The 19,844-nt window shown below is 49.7% G+C and overlaps 1 protein-coding gene across 4 annotated transcripts in view; it reads left to right on the top strand.

The window, feature by feature from the left end:
* Positions 1–648: 648 nt before the first annotated feature.
* The window catches only part of arap1 (ArfGAP with RhoGAP domain, ankyrin repeat and PH domain 1), a 295,009-nt gene continuing 275,813 nt past the window's right edge, over positions 649–19,844 (top strand). For 2 of the 4 annotated variants that reach the window (XM_085999755.1, XM_085999753.1), the window contains exon 1: positions 652–930. The gene's annotated coding sequence lies outside the window, so the exon portion shown is untranslated. Of the gene's footprint in view, positions 931–19,844 lie in introns of all 4 variants that reach the window. The other 2 variants (XR_015079826.1, XM_085999757.1) reach the window with 2 other exon arrangements.

The following is a 19,844-nucleotide window of genomic DNA, read 5'->3' as shown; positions in this document are numbered from 1 at the left end:
CTGTCGGAGGGGCAGTACTGAGGGAGTGCCGCACTGTCGGAGGGGCAGTACTGAGGGAGCGCCGCACTGTTGGAGGGGCAGTACTGAGGGAGCGCTGCACTGTCGGAGGGGCAGTACTGAGGGAGCACTGCACTGTCGGAGGGGCAATACTGAGGGAGCACTGCACTGTCGGAGGGGCAGTACTGAGGGAGCGCCGCACTGTCGGAGGGGCAGTACTGAGGGAGCACTGCACTGTCGGAGGGGCAGTACTGAGGGAGCGCCGCACTGTCGGAGGTGCTGTCTTTTGGATGAGACATTAAACCGAGGTCCTGTCTGTTCTGTCAGGTGGACATAGAAGATCCCAAGACACTATTTCGAAGAAGAGCAGGGGGGAGTTCTACCTGGTGTCCTGGGACCAATATTTATCCCTCAATTAGCATCACTGAAACAGATTATCTGGCCATTATCACACTACTGTTTGTGGGAGCTTGCTGTGCGCAAATTACCAGCCGCGTTTCCAACACGTTGAAAAGAAATACTAGGTTGGTTGCAAGGAATGACCTGAGCAGCTCCCCCGCTCTCCCTCTGGATCCTGAAATGATTCCCACTCTGGCGATCAGGGGCCGGAAAAAGCCGAAAGTGACCGAAAGTTTTTTTTTTGGAGCGACTCGCAGGTCACGTGTGTTTGAACTCAGCCTGCAAAGAAAAAGTTTCTTGACTGAATCAAAAGTTGCTCTTATGTTAATTTAATGCTGGAATTAAACCCCCTCTCCTCGCCTGAAGACGACCCGGTTCACTGTGGAGAGATAACGGGGAGACTCGTTAAATAATATAACAAAGTTGTATGTGTGATTTAAAAAAAAAGTTCGACAGGAGTTCGGAGTCTGCAGAGAGAGAGACTCAGGAGATCGGCGCGGCGGCAATAAGAGGGATCTGACGCTGTTTGAAAAGGTTTTAATCTTTATTTAACTTTCTGAAACACAGCCTTGTTCTGTATTTTGAGCCGCTTGCCCGAAATTGACACCAAAAAAAAGTTGTCAGTTTCACTCGCCGGGCTATGCAGGGTTTAGATTATTAACGTGTTGACTGCAGTGTGTAAAAATTTAAACAAACGATGTTCTGTTTGCTGTTTTTATTTATTTATTTTTTAAAGAAATCCCTATTCACCAAAACTTTATTTTTTGAGATTGTATTTAATGGTTATTGGGCAATTCAGTGCCTGGGGATCTGCGGTGATAGAATTGCAAGAACACTTTTAGTTCCTTATTGCACTGTTGTCAAGGGCTTGTACTGCGTGGGGGGTTATGGAGATCGTATTCTGTGATTCTATGCATATTTTTTCCCTTAAGAAAAACCCTTGAATCATTGGCCCTGGATGTTATAATATTAGCAGTTTAAAAAAAAAATAGTGTGTGTGTTTGAAAGGGAATATTATTTTTACACTGAGCAGGTTCACCAGGATGATTGCAGGGATGAGGGATTTCCTTCACAGTTATGTGGAGAAGCTGGGATTGTTCTCCTTGGAGCAGAGAAGGAGATTTGATGGAGGTGTTCAAAATCATGAGGGGTTTTGGTAAGATAAGATAGGAAGAAACTGTTTCCACAAGGCCGGAGGGCACAGATTTAAGATAATTAATCGGCAAACAAACCAGAGGTGAGATGAGAATTTTTTTTTTTTAGCTTAAAGTGACTTGCATTTCTACAGCGCCTTTCATGAACACCGGACGTCCCAAAGCGCTTTACAGCCAATGAAGTACTTTTTGAAGTGTCTTCTCTTCTTAGGCAGTCCCTCGGAACCGAGGATGACTTGCTTCCACATTAAACATGAGTTCTCAGGTGACTGATGAGTCCAATGCGGGACCTACAGTCTCTGTCACAGGTGGGGCAGACGGTGGTTGAAGGGGCGGGTGGGTTGGGTGCTTGGGTTGACATGTGCTCCTTCCGCTGCCTGCGCTTGGCTTCCGCTTGCTCCCGGCGAAGAGACTCGAGGTGTTCGGCGCCTTCCCGGGTGCTTCTCCTCCACTTTGTGCGGTCTTGGGCCAGGGATTCCCAGCTGTCGGTGGGGACATGTCTCGGAATACTCATAGACCGTATCCCACAATGTTATTTCCTGATAGGAATCTGATCTAATTTGTAATTGACTGAATCAAGACTGCCACTGTCTGCCTCGGGAGCCAATTACAGGCCGGTTGTTGGTGGTGGGGGGAAGCGTGAGCAGACAGCGTTGACTACATTACACAGGGTGTGTCTTGGTTTCAGTTGCAATCACTATCCCATGATGAGTCTGCATATTTATTGACGCCTTCAGTGATTGCCTCGTGTGGGATTGTAGGCAACTGGAGTTTAAAATAAAGGAAACTGAAATATCTGCGACCGAGATTAGGCAATGAAATATCCACTTGCAACATAGAGGTGGTGGGCGGGAGTGTGACTAGAAAATAGGAACAGGAGGAGGCCATTCCGACCCTCGAGCCTGTTCTGTCATTCAAACACATCAGGGCTGATCTGTACCTAAACTCCATCTACTCACAATAGCAAAATACTGCGGATGCTGGAAATCTGAAATAACAGAAAACGCTGGAAAAACTCAGCAGGCCAGGCAACATCCGTGGAGAGAGAAACAGAGTTAACATTTCAGGTCAATGACCATCTACTCGCCTTTGCTTCATATCCATCGATAACCCTTACCCAACAAAAATCTATCGCTCTCGGTGCTCAAAGCTCCAATTGACCCCCCAGTATCCGCAGCTGGAGGTTGGACCTTGGTGCTGGGTGGGTGTAATGGCAGGTATACAGATGGAGAAACTCGGTATTGTAGAAGGTTTAACCCCACAGTGCAGGACAATCGGGCGGGTTCGATACTCCGCTAGATTGCCGCCAAATCGGTAAAGATGGAAACCTGCCCTGTGAACTCCTGCTGGAAGCTGTGCCCCTCGGGTGAGGAGAGGTTCGGTGCTTGTCCATGAAGTCCCAGAATGGCCTATTTTCAAATCCCTCCATGGCCCTCGCTCCCTCCCTATCTCTGTAACCTCCTCCAGCCCCACAACCCTCCGAGATCTCTGCGTTCCTCCAATTCTGGCCTCTCGAGCATCCCCGATTTTAATCGCTCCACCATTGGCGGCCGTGCCTTCAGCTGCCTCGGCCCTGAGCTCTGGAATTCCCTCCCTAAACCTCTCCGCCTCTCGCTCCTCCTTTAAATCGCTCCTTAAAACCTCCCTCTTTGACCAAGCATTTGGTCACCTGTCCTAATATCTCCCTCAGTACTGCTCCTCAGTACTGCTCCTCCGACAGTGCAGCGCTCCCTCAGTACTGCCCCTCCGACAGTGCGGCGCTCCCTCAGTACTGCCCCTCCGACAGTGCGGCGCTCCCTCAGTACTGCCCCTCCGACAGTGCGGCGCTCCCTCAGTACTGCCCCTCCGACAGTGCGGCGCTCCCTCAGTACTGCCCCTCCGACAGTGCGGCGCTCCCTCAGTACTGCCCCTCCGACAGTGCGGCGCTCCCTCAGTACTGCCCCTCCGACAGTGCGGCGCTCCCTCAGTCCTGCTCTAGGAGTGTCAGCCTGGATTATGTGCTCAAGTTGGGGGGGTGGCGGGGACTGGTGAAAATGTTCCTCAAACTGTGGGGAGGGGTCCCACTTAAATTTTAAAAATTGAAACCGTTTTACCATAAAATAGAATGGCTGGCAATTGTTTTTTTATGCGTTTATGGGATGTGAGTGTCGCTGGCAAGGCCAGCATTTATTGGCCATCCCTAGTTGCCCGTGAGAAGGTGGTGGTGAGCCACCTTCTTGAACCGCGCAGTCCGTGTGGTGAAGGTGCTCCCACAGTGCTGTTAGGGAGGGAGTTCCAGGATTTTGACCCAGCGACAATGAAGGATCGGCGATATATTTCCAAGTCAGGATGGTGTGTGACTTGGAGAGGAACTTGGAGGTGGTGGCGTTCCCATGTGTCTGCTGCCCTTGTCCTTCTAGGTGGTAGAGGTCGTGGGTTTGGGAGGTGCTGCCGAAGAAGTCTTGGCGAGTTGCTGCAGTGCACCTTGTAGATGGTACACACTGCAGCCATGGTGCGCCGGTGGTGGAGGGAGTGAATGTTTAAGGTGGTGGATGGGGTGCCGATCAAGCGGGTTGCTTTGTCCTGGATGGTGTCGAGCTTCTTGAGTGTTGGTGGAGCTGCACTCATCCAGGCAAGTGGAGAGTATTCCATCACACTCCTGACTTGTGCCTTGTAGATGGTGGAAAGGCTTTGGGGAGTCAAGAGGTGAGACACTTGCTGCAGAATACCCAGCCTCTGACCTGCTCTTGTTGCCACAGTATTTAAGTGGCTGGGCCAGTTAAGTTTGTGGTCAATGGTGACCCCCCAGGATGTTGATGGTGGGGGATTTGGCGATGGGGAATGGACAGACATGAGGAAGCCTTGAAATGATTGCTAGTTTCAAACAGTTTTGCTTGTGGGCGCAGCACTCACTGAAGTTCTCTTCCAGATTGCAAGATAATCTGTGGCGTTCTGCTGAGCCTCTGGTTGGATCGCACGCTGTGGCGGATATCCTGGACCGATGTGATACATAGAAACAGAGAAAAATAGGAGCAGGAGTCAGCCATTCGGCCCTTCGAGCCTGCTCCGCCATTCAATATGAACATGGCTAATCCTCTATCTCAATACTATATTCCCACTCTCTTCCCATGCCCCTTGATGCCTTTTGTATCTAGAAATCTATCTATCTGCTTCTTAAATATATTCAGTGACTTGGCCTCCACAGCCTTCTGTGGTTGCGAATTCCACAGGTTCACCACCCTCTGAGTGAAGAAATTTCTCCTCATCTCAGCCCTAAATGTCCTACTCCGTATCGTGAGACTGTGACCCCTGGTTCTAGACCCTCCCAGCCAGGGGAAACATCCTCCCTGCATCCAGTCTGTCTAGCCCTGTCAGAATTTTATACGTTTCAATGAGATCCCCTCTCATTCTTCTAAACTCTAGTGACATTCAGTACCTTGTGACCTTGTTTTTGATCGATTTATGCTTGGGGAATATTGAGGGGTGTCGGTGTGAGTTAGGAACTAATTCTCCAGTCGAGGGGCTCAACCCCTGGAGCTGTGTTCTTTAGTGTTCATTTTCGTATCTTCGCGCCCATTCCCTGGCGGACAGTGTGAAGCGGACAGCGGGCTGATGAGCAGTCTGGCAGCGTGACGTTGAAATTGTTCTTGTATCTTCACACTCTGGAATATTGTGGACAATTCTGGGCACCACGCTTCAGGAAAGACGTGAAGGCACTAGGTAGGGAACAGCGGAGGTTTACCAGGATGTTACCAGGGATGAGCGACTTCAGTTATGAGGAGAGGTTAGAAAAGTTCTCCTTGGAACAGCGAAGGTGAAGAGAGGTTTTCAAGATGATGAGGGATTTTGATCGAGTAAATAGGGGAAAAACTATTCCCTCTGGCGAGTGGGTCAATAACCAAAGGTCATTGATTCAAATCATTTGCAAAAGATCTGGAGGGGAGATGAGGAGAAATGTTTAAAAAAGAAAGACTTGCATTTCTGGAGCGCCTTTCACGACCACCGGACTTCTCAAAGTGCTTTATGTTACGTCCGTGTGTAATTGAGACACGGACTGCAGGAGTTGGTTATAACAGGAGTTTACTGAATGGAGACAAAACTGGAACTACTATACAAAGTTACGACACAGGCTTATATACAGGGGTGGTCACTACTGGTACTGCAGTATACAGGGGCTGCAGAATATAGTTCCTTCTTCAACGTACATACACTACAATTCCTCCCCTTTTAGCTAAACAGTACATAACATTCGATTAATAATTAAATAACATTTACAATTACAGTTGCTATATACATTAGCTGAAGTTAAGCAATTATAAATTCAGTCTTTGAGGAGGCTTCCTGATTCTGTCTGGATAACGCCTCTTTGGGGTATCAGGTTCTTCTGGCAAAGTTGATTCGGGATCAACGTCGTTGTTTGGTTCGTCTGCTTCCAATATCACCGATTCTGAGGTAGATGCAATTGGTACTTCGGTTTCATCACCAGGTGTATCGGATTGTGGTGTGGATTTGACGTTTTCCAGTGACTAGAATCTGGTCAGCATGGCGTCTTACAATGCTCTCTCCAATGTCCACGGTATACATTAGAGGTCCTTGCCGTGTGCAGATCGTTCCTGGCTGCCATTTCTCTGTGCGGTAGTCCCGGGCCAAAACTGGTTGACCTATCTTAAAACTCCTGGTCGGCCTTTCATTCATATTCTGAAACTGCCTGTTCTCCACATCTCTTCTGATGTTTGGCTTAACCAAATCCAAGCGGCATCTTAGTCTTCGATTGAAGAACATCATGGCTGGAGTTTGGTTGGTAACCGCATGTGTCGCATTCCGGTAGGCAAACAAGAAGTTATCCACCTTGTGTTGTAGGGGTATGTCTTCATTACACATTGCCTTGATAGCCTTCTTGAATGTTTGAACGAACCTCTCAGCCAATCCATTGGTGGCTGGATGATATGGGGCGGATGTGTAATGCTTAACACCATTGTTCTTTAAGAACCTCCGGAACTCTTCAGACACAAACTGTGGTCCATTGTCGGAGCAAATCTGTTCAGGCAGCCCATTTCTGGCGAATATGGTTCATAAGACTGTGATAGTTTTTTCTGTGGTGGTTGAGGACATTTTTATTACCTCTGGCCACTTGGAATGTGCATCCACCGCAATTGAAAACATCGAGTCCATAAATGGACCAGCAAAATCAATGTGCACCCTTTGCCATGGAGATGAGGGCCACTCCCATGGATGTAGAGGGGCTTGTGGTGGGGCATTTTGGACCTTCTGGCATCCTGTACAGCTCTTGGTCATCTCTTCGATTTCTCTATCGATTCCCGGCCACCACACAAACGCTCTGGCTAAGTTCTTCATTTTTACCCCTCCCAGATGACCCTCATGAAGCTCATTGAGCACTCTATCCTTCAATTTGGGTGGAATTACTACTCTGGATCCACACATCAAGGTTCCTCAGCACACTGACAGCTGTTCTCTTCTTGGCGAGAATGCTGGCAACAGTGGTTCGCCATGTGCTGGCCATCCCTTCACCGTTAAATCATAGACCCTGGAGAGTGTCGGGTCATTTCGTGTTTCCTTTTCTATGTTTGCATTCGTCACAGGTAGACATTCGACTATGGTCGAGTGGAATATCTCCACTGGATCCACTGCAGGTGCTTCTTCCACCATCGGCAACGGTAGGCGCGACAATCCATCAGCATTCCCATGCTGTTTAGTTCCTTTGTACTCGATGTCATATTGGTGTGCCCCTAGGAAAAGGGACCACCTCTGTAGCCGTTGTGCTGTCATTATCGGGACGCCCTTCTGAGGGTTGAAAATAGAGACAAGAGGTTGATGATCAGTTAGTAGAGTAAATTTCTGACCATGCAGGTAGTGATTGAACTTCTTCACCCCCCACACCAGGCTGAAGGCCTCTCTGTCAATCTGGGCGTAGTTACGCTCGGCTGAAGTTAACGAGCGTGACGCAAAAGCTATCGGCCTCTCTGAACCATCAAGGAATTTATGTGACAGTACCGCTCCAATGCCGTAGGGAGACGCATCACACGCCAGTCTTATCGGTAGTGATGGGTTGTAGTGAGCCAATACTTCTCTTGAAGTGATCAGGCCTTTACACTTCTGAAAGGCCCACTTACATTCATCGCTCCATTTCCATGCTACTCCAATTTGTAGTAGGGTGTTCAGTGGGTGCAGAATTGTGGACAAATTCGGCAAAAACTTACGGTAGTAATTCACCAATCCGAGGAATGACCTCAGTTGCGACACATTTTCAGGCGCTGGAGCCTTAACTACCGCTTCAATTTTGTCAGGGGACTTATGTAACCCCTCTTCATCAATCACGTGGCCACAATACGATATTTGTTTCTTAAAAAACTCGCACTTGGGGCGATTGGCTCGTAGCCCATGTTCTCTTAGTCCAGTGAGCACCTGCTCTAGGTTGGCAAGGTGTTCACTGTCATTTTCACCTGTCACTAGGATGTCGTCCAAGTAACACTGCGTCCCCGGAATCCCTTGCAGGGCTTGTTCCATCGCTCTTTGCCATATCGCCGGAGCTGATGCTACTCCGAATACCAGTCGATTATACTGGTAAAGACCTTTGTGAGTGTTTATCGTGAGATACTTCCTAGAGGATTCTTCAACCTCCATCTGCAAATATGCTTGTGCTAGGTCAATTTTTGTAAAACGCTTCCCTCCAGATAGTGAGGCGAAAATATCTTCTATCCTCGGGAGAGGATACTGTACTGTGTGAAGGACTGGGTTCACCGTCACCTTGAAGTCCCCACGGATGCGAACCTTCCTTGGCTCCTCAGACTTATTGTTTAACGTTTTCTTCATGACGGGAACGATGGGTGTCGCCCACTCGCTCCAGTCTACCTTAGAAAACACGCCTGCATTCTCCAGATTCTCCAGCTCTGCCTCGACGGCTGGGCGAATTGCATACGGTACCGGTCTTGCTTTGAAAAACTTGGGAATTGCATTCTCTTCTATTTTTATCGAGGCGGTTATGCCTTTAAAAGTTCCCAGTCCTTGTTGAAATACCTCTTTAGCGTTAGCTAAGATTTTTGACAATCGTCCAGGTGTAACGTCGTCATCCTTTTTACCAGCCACAGTCAGTGCCTGAATGGAGTGCCAGTCTAAACCTATCTTTCTGATCCATTCATGTCCCAATAACGGTGGTCCACCATCTTGCAGTATGTACAGATACAATTTCTGTATTTCCTTGCCGTTGTATTCGACAGGCACCCTTACTTTCCCTCTGGGGTATACTTTCTGCCCCGTATACGTCTTCAAGGCAATGGATGTGTCTTTCAAGGGTATGTGTGAGAATAGCCGCTCGTAGTCTCGTCGATTCATGATGGTCAGGGCTGATCCTGTATCCAATTCCATTTTGACTTGGGACCCTGCTATCGTGAGGGTGACCCAAATGGTTCGGTGATCCTCTTTTGCGATTACGTTGTGTAGTTTGAGACAGCTTAGTCTCTTGTTCCCGGATTCACTATCGCTCTTCTGGTCTTTGGAACTACTGTCCGTCATCTTTTGTACTTTCCTGTACTGTTCCTCAGTAGCCTTTTTGTTGTCGTTAGTCTTCTTCCCAGAACTGCAAACTCGTGCAATGTGTCCCATCTTTCCGCATTGCCTGCATATTTTGTCCTTGGACCAGCAGTCCTTCTGGTCATGGGTTGTTCTGCCGCAGCGATAACATTTTTCAAATCCCCGTGTCATTTCATGGGTGCCGTATTCCTGTGGCTTTTGCTGTATTTCCGCAGCTCCCCTTGCTGCCGCTTCGTACGATACTGCCACGCTGAAAGCCTTATCTAGCATCAGCTCTTTCTCTGAGAGTAACCTTTTCTGGGTTCCTTCACTCAGGAGTCCACAGACAAATTTGTCCCGTAGGGTATCTGCCAGTCCTGCTCCGAACTGGCAGTGCTTTGATAGCTTGCGTAGTTCCGTAAGGTAATCAGCATTGCTCTCATCTTTATGCTGATTTCTCTTGTGGAATTGAAATCTTTCTGCTATCAGCAGCGGTGTAGGATTTAGGTGTTCCTGTAGGATATCAACAATTTCGTTAAAACTCTTCGCCATCGGTTTGGCTGGAGTGATCAGGTTCCGCAATAAGCCGTACGTTCTTGCACCCATTAAGTTTAGTAGTACCGATGCCTTTTTCTCATCGGCTACTTCATTTGCCTTGCAATATACTTCGACTCTTTCCACATACGTGGTCCAGTCTTCTATTGCATTATCGAAGGTAGTGATATTGCCAGTCTTCGGCATCTTGGAGATCTAAGATGGCACCTCGCGCGCTTTGCCGCCTTCCCCGCTGGATTAAGATGGCGCCTCCCGCGCTTTCTGTCTTTTCCGCTGCTGCTAGCGCTGTTGCTGGCGTTTTTATGCCTTGATGGCGACGCCCTATGGTCTTCGCGCACTTCCCCCCCCCCCGCGCTGCTGCTAACGCCGCTCTCCGCGGTCCCCGTGGCAAACTGCAGCTCCTCGCGGCTTTCTGCGCTTCTAATTTCTTTTATTTTAATTACTGTTCCCGTCGTCAGAGCAAACCCTATGGGACACTTTCCTCCCTCTTCTCGGGTCTGTACGCTGCCCGGCTTCGTAGCACCCTATGTGCTCCACCCTCTCTCTCCTCTTCCCGACAACGCTGCTCGGCCCTGTTGAAAAGCCACCCGATCGAGCTCTAGCCCGCCGCAGCCCAGGAAGGATCAGTGTACTACCTGCCACCAGCCCGATTAGCTGGAACACCATAGACAGGATAACCAAGCCCCGCTCTCGACAGCCTCTCCTGCAAATCTTCGAATTCGATGAATCAGAGGCGGTTGCCCATGGTCGACGCCCGTTTCTTCAGGTTTTTTTTCCCTTCTGGCCTCAACCTCTAACAACTTCGCTTCAGGGATGGATCCCCATGAGGTGGTGCAGAACTGTAGGTAAGTTCGGATCTGTTCGTCGCCAGTGTTACGTCCGTGTGTAATTGAGACACGGACTGCAGGAGTTGGTTATAACAGGTGTTTACTGAATGGAGACAAAACTGGAACTAATATACAAAGTTACTACACAGGCTTATATACAGGGGTGGTCACTACTGGTACTGCAGTATACAGGGGCTGCAGAATATAGTTCCTTCTTCAAAGTACATACACTACACTTTACAGCCAATGAAGTACTTTTGAAGTGTAGTCACTGTTGTAATGTGGGAAACGCGGCAGCCAATTTGCGCACAGCAAGCTCCCACACACAGCAATGTGATAATGACCAGATCATCTGTTTTTGTTATGTGGATAGAGGGATAAATATTGGCCCCAGGACACCGGGGAGAACTGCCCTGCTCTTCTTCGAAATATTGGCCATGGGATCTTTTACATCCACCTGAGAGGGCAGATGGGGCCTCGGGTTAACCTCATCTGAAAGACGGCACCTCCGACAGTGCCGCGCTCCCTCGGTACTGCGAGTGTCAGCCTGGATTTTTGTGCTCGAGTCCCTGGCGTGGGACTTGAACCCACAACCTTCTGACTCAGAGGCGAGAGTGCTGCCCACTGAGCCACAGCTGACACTGGCTTTCACTCAGAGGGTTGTGGGGATCGGGAACGCTCGACCTGGAAAGGTGGCGGAAGCTGATTCATCAATAATTGTAAAAGGGAGTTGGACGGGTTCTGGAGGATGAGGAACTGACAGGGTTACGGGGACACAGCGGGGGTGTGGGACTGAGCACGACGGCTCGTTCAAAGAGCCGGCACAGGCACGGCGGGCCGAATGGCCTCCTTCTGTGCTGTACATAAGAACATAAGACGTAGGAGCAGGAGTCGGTCATTTGGCCCCTCGAGCCTGCTCCGCCATTCAATGAGATCATGGCTGATCTGATCTTGGCCTCAACTCCACTTCCCTGCCCGCTCCCCATAACCCTCGACTCCCTTATCGTTCAAAAATCTGTCTATCTCCACCTTAAATATATTCAGTGACCCAGCCTCCACAGCTCTCTGGGAAGAGAATTCCAAAGATTCACGACCCTCTGAGAGAAGAAATTCCTCCTCATCTCCGATTTAAATGGGTGACCCCTTATTCTGAAACTATGCCCCCTAGTTCTAGATTCCCCCACGAGGGGAAACATCCTCTCAGCATCCACCCTGTCAATCCCCCTCAGAATCTTATATGTTTCAATAAGATCACCTCTCATTCTTCTAAACTCCAGTGAGTATAGGCCCAACCTGCTCAACCTTTCCTCAAGACAACCCCGTCATCTCCGGATCGGACATGGCCCTGTGGGTAGCGGAGTGGGCCCAGGGGCCGTGTAGTTTGATCCTGCTCCTATTTCGTGTGTCTAATTCTGTTAGATTCAGGAGATAGTTCTGTGATAGTAGATTGGCGGTTAGGATCAGATCAGCCATGATCTTATTGAATGGCGGAGCAGGCTCGAGGGGCCGATTGGCCTACTCCTGCTCCTATTTCTCATGTTCTTATGGAATCAACCTCGTGAACCTTCTCTGAACTGCCTCCAATGCAAGTATATCCTTCCTTAAATAAGGAGACCAAAACTGTACGCAGTACTCCAGGTGTGGTCTCACCAGCGCCCTGTACAGTTGTAGCAAGACTTCCCTACTTTTATACTCCATCCCCCTTGCAATAAAGGCCAACATTCCATTTGCCTTCCTAATTACTTGCTGTACCTGCATGCTAACTTTTTGTGATTCATGTACAAGGACCCCCAGATCCCTCTGTACCTCAGCATTTTGTAATCTCTCCCCATTTAAATAATAATTTGCTTTTTTATTTTTCCTACCAAAGTGGATAACCTCACATTTTTCCGCATTAAACTCCATCTGCCAGATTCCTGCCCCAAAACTGTAAGTTTCTATGAATGTACGAAACTTCCCTCGGAGAATATCCCGTGGAAGGATTCGCAGGGCTGATTAACAGTCTTGACAGGCCGTGGCGTCAATGCTTCTTCTGTGGCCGTAGCCACCTTTACCCAACAGCAGCAACAACCCAGCCGATAGTGGGGTTAGTCCTCTACGGTGAGAGGGTTTGATGGACTCCCGTGACCATACAATGAGGGGGTGGTGGGGGATTCACCCAGATCCCTCTGGATGTCAACACGAATTCCGAGCGGAGTTCCGGAACCTGGGACCGCCTGACTCCGAGGCCGGAATGCTACCACCGAGCTAAAGGCTGGCTCAGTTTTCTTTAACGTGATTTGTCTTTTTCCCTCCTTCCCTCCCCCCCCCCCACTTTTGAAACTCATGATATGATGAATACACCTCGAGGCAGCATTGCCCAATTCCATTGGGGTCCTTTAATGTTCATACGAATTAGGAGCAGGAGTCGGCCACTCGGCCCCTCGAGCCTGCTCCGCCATTCAATAAGATCGTGGCTGATCCGATTACTCCACATTCCCGCCTACCTCCGATAACCTTTCACCCCCTTGCTTATCAAGAATCTATCTACCTCTGCCTTAAAAATATTCAAAGACTCTGCTTCCACCGCCCTCTGAGGAAGAGAGTTCCAAAGACTCACGACCCTCTGAGAAAAAAATTCTCCTCATCTCTGTCTTAAAAGGGCGACCCCTTATTTTTAAACAGTGACCCCCCCTAGTTCTAGATTCTCCCACAAGAGGAAACATCCTCTCCACATCCACCCTGTCCAGACCCCTCAGGATCTTATATGTTTCAATCAAGTCACCTCTTACTCTTCTAAACTCCAGCGGATACAAGCCTAGCCTGCCCAACCTTTCCTCATAAGACAACCCGCCCATTCCAGGTATTAGTCCAGTAAACTTTCTCTGAACTGCTTCCAACGCATTTACATCCTTCCTTAAATAAGGAGACCAATACTGTACACAGTGCTCCAGATGTGGTCTCACCAATGCCCTGTATAACTGAAGCATAACCTCCCTACTTTTGTATTCAATTCTCCTCGCAATAAACGATAACATTCTATTAGCTTTCCTAATTACTTGCTGTGCCTGTATAGTAACCTTTTGCGATTCATGCACTAGGACACCTAGATCACTCTGCATCTCCGAGCTCTGCAATCTCTCACCATTTAGATAATATGCTTCTTTTTTATTCTTCCTGCCAAAATGGACAACTTCACATTTTCCCACATTATACTGCATTTGCCAGATCTTTGCCCACTCATTTAACCTTTCTATATCCCTTTGTAGCCTCCTTATGTCCTCCTCCGAATTTACTTTCCTATCTACCTTTGTGTCATCAGCAAATTTAGCAACCATACCTTCGTAGGGGAAGAATTTCGTGCTGCTGTCCAGGCGTGAACCTCGCTTTGTGGATCAGACGTCTGTTAGAGAAAACGCTCGTTATAGAAAACGCTCCTTTCTCCTTTCTGGATTTCTGTTGACAGTCTACCCCAGAGAGTCCGAGACCTAAAATCAGATTTTAACGCGCTCTCACATGTGGCTACTTCTCTAGTTGCCCTTCTGCCCGCTGCCCTATCCCCAACAAAGAGGGATGCTGAAACAAGGAAGGAGCGATTTTTTTTTTTTTTTTTTTAGGCGGAGAGGGAGCTGGTTCAGGGTTTAGGGAAGGAATTCTAGGTGGCTGAAGGCAGGGCCGCTAATGGTCGGGGTGAAGGGAAGGGTTTCCTGTGACGACGGGTTCAACTCCTGGGCCGTGCAAGTTTAAAAATGAGGAAGTTTGGAGTGAGACGGGACCTCCTTTGGAAGGGAAGTTGAACAGCCATCTTTCAGCTAAAGCCTTGTGGAATAAGTTACGAGGGAAGGCCTCAAACAGGCAATGTGAATGGGATTAGGAGACAACTAGATGTGTTTCTGGAGCGAGAGAGAGAGAAGAGAAGAGATTGCGGGACATGGGGAGAAGGTGGGTAGGTTGAAGGGATTGAGAGATTTGGTGAGTGGGTGGGGTTGAGATATATCATGGATAGGAAGAATTGAGGGGTGTGATGAGAAGGTGGAATTGAGGTGGGACCGATCTGTTACAAAGGGACAGGTTTGATTATGTAATGGGATTTCCCTGTTCCTAACGTGTGCGAGCGCGAGTGTGTGCCTATGTGTGTGTGTGAGGAGGAGCCTAGTGATACTGAAAGAAAGTCCACACAAGTAAGATCTGGACCCAGGGCCACTTTTGTTTCTACCCGTGACCTGAACAAACCGATAGCTGATGGGGGCGGGAGGTTCTGCAAAGATACCTCATTGGACCACTGTACCAGACGTGGCTCAGTGTCTCTCTCCTCTGGAGTCAGAAGGTCATGGCTTCAAGCCCCACTCCAGAGACTCTAGCCCATAATCTCGGCTGACACTCCAGGGCAGTACTGAGGGAGCGCTGCGCTGTCGGAAGTGCCGTCTGTCGGTTGTGACGTTAAAACGAGGCCCCGTCTGCCCTCTTGGGATGTAAAAGATCCCACTCTGCTACTTCGAAGAGCTGGGGAGTTCGTCTCATTGTCTTCGCCAATATTTCTTCTTAGGCAGTCCCTCGGAACAGAGGATGAATTGCTTCCACACTGAAAATGAGTTCGCAGGTGACTGATGAGTCCAATGCGGGACCTACAGTTTCTGTCACAGGTGGGGCAGACGGTGGTTGAAGGGGCGGGTGGGTTGGGTGCTTGGGTTGACGTGCGCTCCTTGCGCTGCCTGCGCTTGGCTTCCACTTGCTCCCGGCGAAGAGACTCGAGGTGTTCGGCGCCTTCCCGGTTGCTTCTCCTCCACTTTGTGCGGTCTTGGGCCAGGGATTCCCAGGTGTCGGTGGGGATGTTGCACTTTTTCAAGGAGGCTTTGAGGGTGTCCTTGAAGCGTTTCCTCTGCCCACCTGGGGCTCTCTTGCCGTGCCGGAGCTCCGAGTAGAGCGCTTGTTTTGGGAGTCTCGTATCGGGCATGCGGACAATGTGACCCATCCATCGGAGCTGATCGAGCGTGGTCAAAGCTTCGATGCTGGGGATGTTGGCCTGAGCGAGAACACTGACGTTGGTGCGCCTATCCTGCCAATGGATTTGCAGGATCTTGCGGAGGCAGCGTTGGTGGTACCTCTCCAGTGCTTTGAGGTGCCTGCTCTCCATGGTCCATGTCTCTGAGGCATACAGCAGGGCGGGTATCACTGCTGCTCTGTAGACCATGAGCTTGGTGCCGGGTTTGAGGTCCTGGTCTTCAAACACTCTCTTCCTCAGGCGACCGAAGGCTGCACTGGCACACTGAAGGCAGTGTTGGACTTCGTCATCGACGTCTGCCCTTGTTGACAGTAAGCTCCCAAGGTATGGAAAGTGGTCCACGTTGTCCAAGGCTTTGTCGTGGATTTTGATAATCGGGGGGCAGTACTGTGTGGTGGGGGCAGGTTGGTAGAGGACCTTTGTCTTACGGATGTTTAGTGTAAGGTCCATGCTCTCGTACACTTCGGTGAAGGTGTTGACGATAGTTTGGAGTTCGACCTCCGAGTGAGCGCAGACACAAGCGTCGTCTGCATACTGTAATTCGATGACAGAGGATGGGACGACCTTGGATCTGGACTGGAGGTGACGGAGGTTGAACAGTTTCCCGTTCTGTAAATTCTGTAAAGAATGGCCACTCGGGTGATGTACTGGAGGCTGACCAGGGTCCCTGGATGGCCGAGCAATTTCAGGAGACCGGAGGAAGGGGCGGCAATGATACACTGGGGGGGATTATATAAAGAAAGACTTGCACTTCTACAGCGCCTTTCACAACCACCGGACGTCTCGAAGCACTTTACAGCCAATGAAGTACTTTTGGAGTGTGGTCACTGTTGTAATGGCAGACAATTTGCGCACAGCAAGCTCCCACAAACAGCAACGTGATAATGACCAGATCATCTGTTTTTGTTATGTTGGTTGAGGGATAAATATTGGCCCCAGGACACCAGGGATAAACTCCCCTGCTCTTCTTCAAAATAGTGGCCGTGGAATCTTTTACATCCACCTGAGAGGGCAGACAGGTTAACGTCTCATCTGAAAGACGGCACCTCCGACAGTGCAGCACTCCCCTGGAGCATCAGCCTAGAGTTTTGTGCTCAAGTCCCTGGAGTGGGGACTATGAACCCTCAGCCTTCTGACTCCGAGGTGAGAGTGCGACCCACTGAGCCACTGCTGACACTGTGACACTACACAGTGTTTACAGCACAGAAACAGGCCATTCGGCCCAACTGCTCCGTGCCGGTGTTTATTCTCCACACCAGCCTCCTCCCACCCCTCTCCATCTTACCCCATCACCATATCCTTCTATTCCTTTCTCCCTCGTGTGTTTATCCAGCTTCCCCTTAAATACATTTATACTATTCACCTCAACCACTCCCTGTGGTAGCGAGTTCCACATTCTCACCACTCTTTGGGTAAAGAAGTTTCTCCTGAACTCCCGATTGGATTTATTAGTGACTCTCTTATATTGATGGCCCCTAGTTCTGGTTTCCCCCACAAGTGGAGACATCTTCTCTACGTCTACCCTATCAAACCCTTCATAATTTTAAAGACCTCGATCAGGTCGCCCCTCAGCCTTCTCTTTTCTAGAGAAAAGAGCCCCGGCCTGTTCAGTCTTTCCTGATTGGTTATACCCATCAGTTCTGGTATCATTCTAGTAAATCTTTTTTGCACCTGCATACTGTAATTCAATGACAGAGGATGGGACGACCTTGGACCTGGACTGGAGGCGACGGAGGTTGAACAGTTTTCCATTTGTTCTGTAGATTAGCTCCACTCCAGCGGGGAGCTTACTGAGGGTGAGATGGAGCATTGCAGCCCGGAAGATCGAGCAGAGCGTTGGTGCGATGACACAGCCTTGCTTGACCCTGGTTCGTACGTGGATTGGGTCTGTGGTGGATCCGTTGGTCAGGATCACAGCTTGCACGTCATCGTGAAGCAGGCAGAGGATTGTGACAAACTTTTGAGGGCAGCCGAATTGGAGGAGGACACTCCATAATCCCTCACGGTTGACCGTGTCGAAGGCCTTTGTGAGGTCAAAGAAGGCCATGTACAGCGGTTGGTGCTGTTCCCTGCATTTCTCTTGTAATTGACGTGCGGTGAAGATCATGTCCATTGTGCCCCTTAGTGGGCGGAATCCGCATTGTAACTCTGGGAGGAGCTCTTCAATCACTGGGAGAAGGCGATTGAGGAGGATTCTTGCGATGACTTTCCCTGTGGCAGACAGCAGGGAGACTCCTCTGTAATTACTGCAATTGGACTTGTCACCTTTCTTGAAGATGGTCACGATTACGGCGTCTCTGAGATCCCCTGGCATGCTCTCCTCCTTCCAGATAAGAGAAATTAGTTCATGTATTTGCGCCAATAGTGCTTCTCCGCCATGCTTTAGTGCCTCGGCGGGGATTCCATCTGCTCCTGAGGCCTTGTTGTTCTTCAGTTGTCTGATGGCCTTTTCAACCTCATGCCGGGCTGGGGCTGTGCTGAGATGGTGGTGGGTAGCATGCTGCAGGATGGAGTTGAGGACACTCACATCGAAGACAGAGTCTCGGTTAAGGAGATCTTCGAAGTGCTCCTTCCAGCGGTCACTGACTGCCTCTCTGTCCTTGATGAGTACCTCTCCGTTCTTGGCCCGCAGTGGGGTAGGGCCTTGGTTGCTTGGGCCGTAGATGGTCTTGACTGCGCCATAGAATCCACACACGTCGTGGTTGTCGGCTAGCTGCTGGATCTCCTGCGCTTTCTCCACCCACCATCTGTTCTTTAGGTCGCGAGTTTTTGGTTGGACCTCGGCCTTCAGGCTTCTGTAGAGCTGCTTTCTTGCTCTCGAGTTCTGTTGCTGTTTCCAGATCAGGAATGCCTTGCGCTTGCGGCTTATTAGCTCCTGGATCTCCTGGTCATTCTCGTTGAACCAGTCTTGGTGTTTCCTGGTCGAGTGACCGAGCGTCTCTTCACAGGTGCTGATTATGGAGGTCTTGAGTGCAGACCAGGTGCTGTGTACACTCTGTGGGCTCGATTTTACCAGTGTGGGCTGGCTGGGATGTGTCAGGTGGGATTCGTGTCAGGACCCCGACTCGAAGTGTTGAAAAATTGCGATTTTCCCCTAATTGGGCAATTGATTTCCAGCGTGTGGGAACCCCTGGCCCAATTAGTCTTTCCATCCTGAAAGTCGCCTCCGATAATGTCATCAGTGCTGCTGGATTTATGACCTGCAAGCAGCCTTGCTTCTTCTGGAGACTGGAAACACTTTGGACATTGTATGAAGGACTTCATTTACCCACCACGTCCACCAGCAAGCAAAAGTGTGCACCTCGCTTTGATGAGCCCTCCCTCCAAGCTCTGGTGGAGGGAGCAAGATCTAATAAGGAGGTGCTCTTCCCTTCCTCAGGGAGAAAAAAGCCACCACAACAAACTAAAGCTGTGTGGCTGCAAGTGGTCCAGGAGGTCAATGCCATCTCTATGTGCCGCAGAACCTGGTTGCAGTGCAGGAAGAGGTTTCATGACCTTCTCTGCACAGGAAAAGTGAGTATGACTTTCTCATCACCCTCAATCTGATCCCCATCGCCTCTCCTCACCAGCACTCTGCTTTGCCAACCTCTTCCTCCACATCCCACTTAACACTGACATCCCTGCACCCTTACCCATTCCCTCTGTCTCTATGGTCACATTCACTTAACTATTCGACCATGCAGCCCTTACACTCTCTATCACTGTGATGCAATGACAACAACAACTTACAACACACAGGGAGGGCCTTTTGTCTTCTAAGCATCTATGCTATGGATTCTCTACACTCACTCCTTCATTCTCACTCAAACTCCACTTGTGTCCCTCATTGCAGGAAAAGCGAGCCCACAATAAGACGGAAAGAGCCATGACAGGAGGAGGGCCACCCTCAGTAGCCCAGCTCACCGCCTGGGAGGAGGCGGCCCTGGAAATCGCCGGGATCGAGGAGGTTTCCCAAGTGGGGGACGGACAGGCGGGCGCATCACAGCAAGCTGGTGACAGAATAGTTTGGCATCTCTCCCATTGACATTGCATGAGTCACTGATAATTAATCTGATGCTCTAACAAATTGACTTATGATCATCTGCACTATTCAATGTGCATGCAACCTTTACCTCACATCTCTAACTCTTTCCTTTACTCCCCCACAGGACCATCGAAAGCCTCCGCCCCCACTGTCCAGGAGGAAGAGCCTGAGCTTCCAGACTCCTCAGAGGAAGCTGCAACCTCTGAGGGCGCAGCGTCAGCAGAATCTAGCACACCCTGCACCAGCGCAGACACTCGCACCTCGGTGGGACCTTCGGGACATAGAGTAGTGTTGTCACCTGGTGTATCACAGCTCACAAGTGAGCATCAGCAAATGGTGGAGACAGGGTCAGCAGTGGAGAGTCCTCATCAGAGGGTGCAGGACTCTCCCAGCTCGGCTCA

The sequence above is a fragment of the Somniosus microcephalus genome, chromosome 10 (genome assembly GCF_052327205.1).
Source record: "Somniosus microcephalus isolate GS21.2 chromosome 10, FLI_Smic_1.0, whole genome shotgun sequence".
NCBI lineage: Eukaryota > Metazoa > Chordata > Chondrichthyes > Squaliformes > Somniosidae > Somniosus > Somniosus microcephalus.
This window is presented reverse-complemented; position numbering and strand designations above follow the sequence as displayed.